The sequence below is a fragment of the Oncorhynchus mykiss genome, chromosome 16, assembly GCF_013265735.2.
Source record: "Oncorhynchus mykiss isolate Arlee chromosome 16, USDA_OmykA_1.1, whole genome shotgun sequence".
NCBI classification, from domain to species: domain Eukaryota; kingdom Metazoa; phylum Chordata; class Actinopteri; order Salmoniformes; family Salmonidae; genus Oncorhynchus; species Oncorhynchus mykiss.
Window position 1 is genome coordinate 61518514 of NC_048580.1, and position 6102 is coordinate 61524615.

Consider the following 6102-nt stretch of genomic DNA (forward strand, 5'->3'; position numbering starts at 1 on the left):
CAACCGCCGTGTCTTTGTGAGATGCAGAGTGGGGGAACTGATGATCTCCACATGTGTGGTTCCCACCGTGACGCATGTAGGAGGTGTGATGTGGGGGTGCTTTGCTGGTGACTCTGTCTGTGATTTATTTAGAGTTCCAGCATGGCTACCACAGCATTCTGTAGTGATCTGGTTTGCGCTTAGTGGGACTATCATCTGTTTTTCAACGGGACAATGACCTAAAACACACCTCCGGGCTGTGTAAGGGTTATTTGTCCAAGAAGGAGAGTGATGGAGTACTGCATCAGATGACCTGGCTTCCACAATCACCCGACCTCAACCCAATTGAGATGGTTTCGGATGAGTTGGACCACAGAGTGAAGGAAAAGTAGCCAACAAGTGCTCAGCATATGTGGGAACTCATTCAAGACTGTTAGAAAAGCATTCCAGGTGAAGGTGGTTGAGAGAATGCCAAGCGTGTGCAAAGCAGTCATCAAGGCAAAGGGTGGCTACTTTGAAGAATCTCAGATATTTTTTCATTTGTTTAACACTTTTTTGGTTACCACATGATTACATGTGTTATTTCATAGTTTTGATGTCTTCACTATTATGCTACAATGTAGAAAACAGTAAAAATAAAGAAAAACCTTGAATTAGTAGGTGTGTCCAAACTTTAGACTGGTGCTGTACGTACATACAGGTCATTCTCCCTGTAAGCATTACCTAATCTCTCCGTCACTCCTCTAACCCACTAGAGATAACGTTGTGTTTAGTCTCTGTTATTCATGGCCAGTTTTGTCAGGGAGGACAGGGCTATTGCATGAGAGATGACATGAGCTAGGGTCAGGTTTACAGAGATTACCACAGGGATAGATCCAGGGTGATTTGTCAATTGTTCCTTTGCTAAATCCCGCTAATCTTTTTTTTCTTCCCCCTGTCCATTTAAAGGAAAGACACAGCTGGGCTGAGAGTCCTGTTGTTCTGCTGTTTGAGAGTGGCAGTTAAAGCATCAGCATGGCTGCAATGTGAACGAGTACATGCGGGGTGTTGAGTGGTGGTTTTATGATTAATCATGGGAGGACATCACCTAGTGGATCTAACATGCATCTTTGTATATTACTGCTCTCTGGAAAATATGAAACTACTTCAGTGTATTCAAGTCGCCTGTCTCCTACAGGCACAAATATCATGCCCCCAAGACATTGTTAATGATGAGAGGTTAGCATAACAGGGAAGGTTAGCATTTGGGGGGGGGGGGGGGGGGGGGGGGGTTATGATATTTATGCCTCTAACTTTCTCACTCATCATAATTCACAATCATGGTAGCATCCACATTATTATAGAAGTGTTCCGAAACATTATATTCTTATTTATAATTAAAAGGCGACTCCAATATGACACAATACATTATCTGCCATTCATATCTATTTGGGCACAATATCATCTGAAACAACCAAAAAAACTGCAAATGCATCCAACATTTTTTCAAAAGTCACAAACAATAATAAACTTTTGAAAAAAAAGTAATACAGTAAGTGAATTTGTGATTATGACACCTTGAATGGGTGGGGACTGGATGCATAAATGCTTTCATTTCTATAACAGTAAAACATATGTTTGAAAATAACCTTAAATAAAAAGGTGACGTTTTGTACTGTCACCTCATACGAAACATTTAATCTCAAATCCAAAATGCTGACATATAGAGCCAAATTAAATGTTTTAGCTTCACTGTCCAAATAAAATCAACAATAAAATCACATACACATGGTTAGCAGATGTTAATGCGAGTGTAGCGAAATGCTTGTTCTTCTAGTTCCGACAATGCAGTAATAACCAACCTAACAATTTTACAACAGCTACCTTACACACACACACACACGTGTAAAGGGATGAAAAACATGTACATAAAGATATATGAATGAGTGATGGTACAGAACGGCATAGGCAAGATGCAGTAGATGGTATAGAGTACAGTATATACATATGAAATGAGTAATGTAAGGTATGTAAACATAAAAGTGGCATAGTTTAAAGTGGCTAGTGATACATGTATTACATAAAGATGGCAAGATGCAGTAGATGGTATAGAGTACAGTATATACATATGGAATGAGTAATGTAAGGTATGTAAACATTATATTAAGTGGCATTGTTTAAAGTGGCTAGTGATACATTTTTTACATCATTTTTTCCATTATTAAAGTGGCTGGAGTTGAGTCAGTATGTTGGCAGCAGCCACTCAATTTTAGTGGTGGCTGTTTAACAGTCCGATGGCCTTGAAAACTAAATACATAGGTGAGGGCATGTACAAGAACATAATACACATCCAAATGCAACTCAATCTAATCACATTCAAAAATCATGCAACCACACTGCAATACAGGACGGTGATGAAAAGCACAGAAAAAAATACCTAAAAATTCATTCCATTTGCTTACCATCCATTTGACAGTTTACGGATCAGCGCTTCAAGCAGGCTCAAGTCAAACTTAGTTTCCACTAACCCACATAGGCAGGCTCCCAGATGCAGAGTTTTAGAACGAGAATGGGAGAGTAGGTGGGTTTGGAACTGAGTGAAACTGGGCTTAATGGTTTGTGCATTCCAGACTGAATGAAGATGTAACAAATTACCAGGATGTACAGGGAAGCCCACTGAATGGAGATGTAACAAATTACCAGGATGTACAGGGAAGCCCACTGAATGGAGATGTAACAAATTACCAGGATGTACAGGGAAGCCCACTGAATGGAGATGTAACAAATTACCAGGATGTACAGGGAAGCCCACTGAATGGAGATGTAACAAATTACCAGGATGTACAGGGAAGCCCACTGAATGGAGATGTAACAAATTACCAGGATGTACAGGGAAGCCCACTGAATGGAGATGTAACAAATTACCAGGATGTACAGGGAAGCCCACTGAATGGAGATGTAACAAATTACCAGGATGTACAGGGAAGCCCACTGAATGGAGATGTAACAAATTACCAGGATGTACAGGGAAGCCCACTGAATGGAGATGTAACAAATTACCAGGATGTACAGGGAAGCCCACTGAATGGAGATGTAACAAATTACCAGGATGTACAGGGAAGCCCACTGAATGGAGATGTAACAAATTACCAGGATGTACAGGGAAGCCCACTGAATGGGTGAAAAGATGCCCTCCCCCAAAGTAAAATACTCCATTACGCTTCAATTAGTGCACTCGGTCCTATTTCCAGCCTATTTGTTTTGCAGGGATTTGAATTGGATCCAAAAGGACTCAAAATGATTCAAATCAGTAATCCAATTACAGTGGATGTGGGGGGTTAATTCTGAACAGCAAAATTGAAATGACATTCAGTATTGAGTGAAGAGTTATCCCCTCTCAGTCTCATGAGTCTATTACTGAACTGTCAAAACAGCCATCAGGCTAGAGATGGACGGAGGCATGCAGCTGCAGAAGGCTCTATCACATCCCAGACAGACATGACACCCACAGGCAGAGTGATGACAGGATGTCATGTAAACACAGCCCTAATGTCAACTCTAACCACACCCTAACTCTCAGTCCACATTAACTTCTGTTTGATAGCGGTCAGTGATTGAAAAGCAAGAAGAGTCATCATGCTCCATGCCAGGCATGTTGATGTTTGTCTTCTCATCTCTGCATCTGAAGTGAAGATTTTCTGAAAGTTTTGTCTCAGAGATTGTGCCTCATAACATGAAGCAAAACAACATCACATTTCTCTCTGGGAAACAATAAAGAAGCTGGGTCTAGACTTCTAGATGAGTCATATGGAGCAAACAATGTCAAAGTGAAATTATGCTGATTTATGGTGCAGGAAGGTCCACATCAGTATGTATTGTGCAAACTGAACAAACATAGTCTGGTCTATAGAGCGCGTAGGAAACATTGCTGCAATCTTAATGTTACCTTAGTGGGCATAATGTGTTCCAACCTCATTTGTCAGACATCCTGGGGCAGCCATTGATAAATTCCTTTCGAGTAAGCTTAAAGACAGATGTGTTAACTCCTGGGGTTACTATCAAAGCTTTAGCTCGTTGGGATAAGGCCCAAAAAACCTGACTAGACGTTCATTACTTTGCTCTCTAGTCGGAACGATGCTGTGACAGAATGTGGATACCGCAGAGACGGCGTGAGATATGGCTCGAAAAACGTACTTCAATCATGTGATGGGAGATGGCGCTGTACCCCTAATTATCCCATAATGAGATAAATGATAAATATCCTCAATTTAAATATTCTTATTAAACTGTCATTTTCGTCAGCATGCTAGACTAGCTAATGCTAAAACAACCCATTGCGTTCTATGAAAATGCGACTCATAGGGTTGGAGCGAGTAGGTACCAAGTGTTGTCGAATTCAATGGGTTGCTTTAGCATTAGTCAACCTAGCATTAGCTAGCCTCAGTTTACCCTCTCCGATTCTTACCCTTTACTATACAGCGGATGATACCAACCTGACCTGAGACGCATGGGCAACATCGTCCTACTCTCGCAAAAATGCCTGATGATCCATTGTGATCTTACTCCTGAACTGATGTAAACCAAAAGTCTACATGATAAAATAAACCATGTTATATCACCTTGTACCAATTCAACTGAATGGAGACCCACAGTGAAGATGTCATAATATACATAAAACCTAGCGGCCAAACAGGGAGTTGGTTCCAGTCGTTTTTCCACCATTCATTTTAGAAACACTTAAAATAAGGGCTTTGTTTCGTGTAGGCTTACCCTGGTGTGACATTTTAATAACCATGTAAATCTCTCCCAGAAAAGGTTACTTTTATTAATACAATCAGCTCCATTTGCTCTCAGATTCAAAAATGCTAATTAGCATCAAAATAGACATCATGCAAGACTACAAATCCCTTCAAGCTCCTGCACATCATCTCTAGCAGACACCTTTACTAACAGGTATTGTATCAATTTTAAACTTGCACTAGACAGTTCACAGAATTGTCCATTTAAAGAAATGTAGCCAATTTCTTAGGTCATTAATCCAGAGATTATTTCCTTTGCCTCAACTCGGCAGTCTCGTCCAGATCATGATGGCATTTGTACTTCTTTATGATAGCCACATTAGCAGCTAATTAGAATTTCAATTTGGGGGGTAAATAATAAGTCACCTTGTCTATAGGGACTTACACGGTTATCAAAACATCAAGCCTACACAAAACACAGCCATTATTTAAGTGTTTCTAAAACCTCCTATGGGAAAAATGAATGGTGGAGAACAATTTCCCTTGACAGTTAGATGTTATGGGTATTATGACTCATACTGTGGTACTCTATAGCAAGAAATAGGTTATTTAATATAAACTTGGATCTGATCTGTAAAAAGACAAATTATTGGCAAAAGATCACACATGCAGCCCAATTCTGATCTTTTGCCAATAATTTGTCTTTTTACAGATCAGAGCCGATTCTTTGCCAATAATTGGGCAAAAGATCAGAATTAGTCTGCCTGTGTAAACGCAGCCTTGGATGCTGTACGTTATCAACACCATACCTGGCTGAAAATCAGCATCCTGCAGATGTGAGCGTTGGCATGTCAGAGCTCCATATCATCCATATTTGTGACCAAATAATGTACAAAAAGTTAAATGCAAAAGGCATACACAAACAAATGCTGTGAGGCTGCATGAATCTACAATCTAGATGAGGCTGGTTGGAGGTGCTATAGGACTGTGCCCGCCCTCCTACAGCTCCTCCCACCAGCCTCCTCTGCAATCACCAGCAGTCACTAATCACTTGCATCTGAGAGCAATCACTTTCTTATCAGGCCTCACTGCTGCCACCTAGGGATGGGGGTATGGTAATGGAACATGGACTTTATAATTGTGACCTAAATATACATATTCTAACACAATAAACCAAAACAAATCATATCACATTGTACCATTTCATCTGAATGGCAAGAGACAGGTAACTGAATAGCAAATTTAATGTTGTCAGTGTCCTATGCAGATGTTGGTATGTCAGAGCTCCATATGATCCATATTTGTGACCAAATAATGTACAAAAAGTCAAATGCAAAAGGCATATGCCTTGGAGGTGGAAAAGGAGGACTGTGCTCCCGAGTGGTGCAGCGAGCTAAGGCACTGC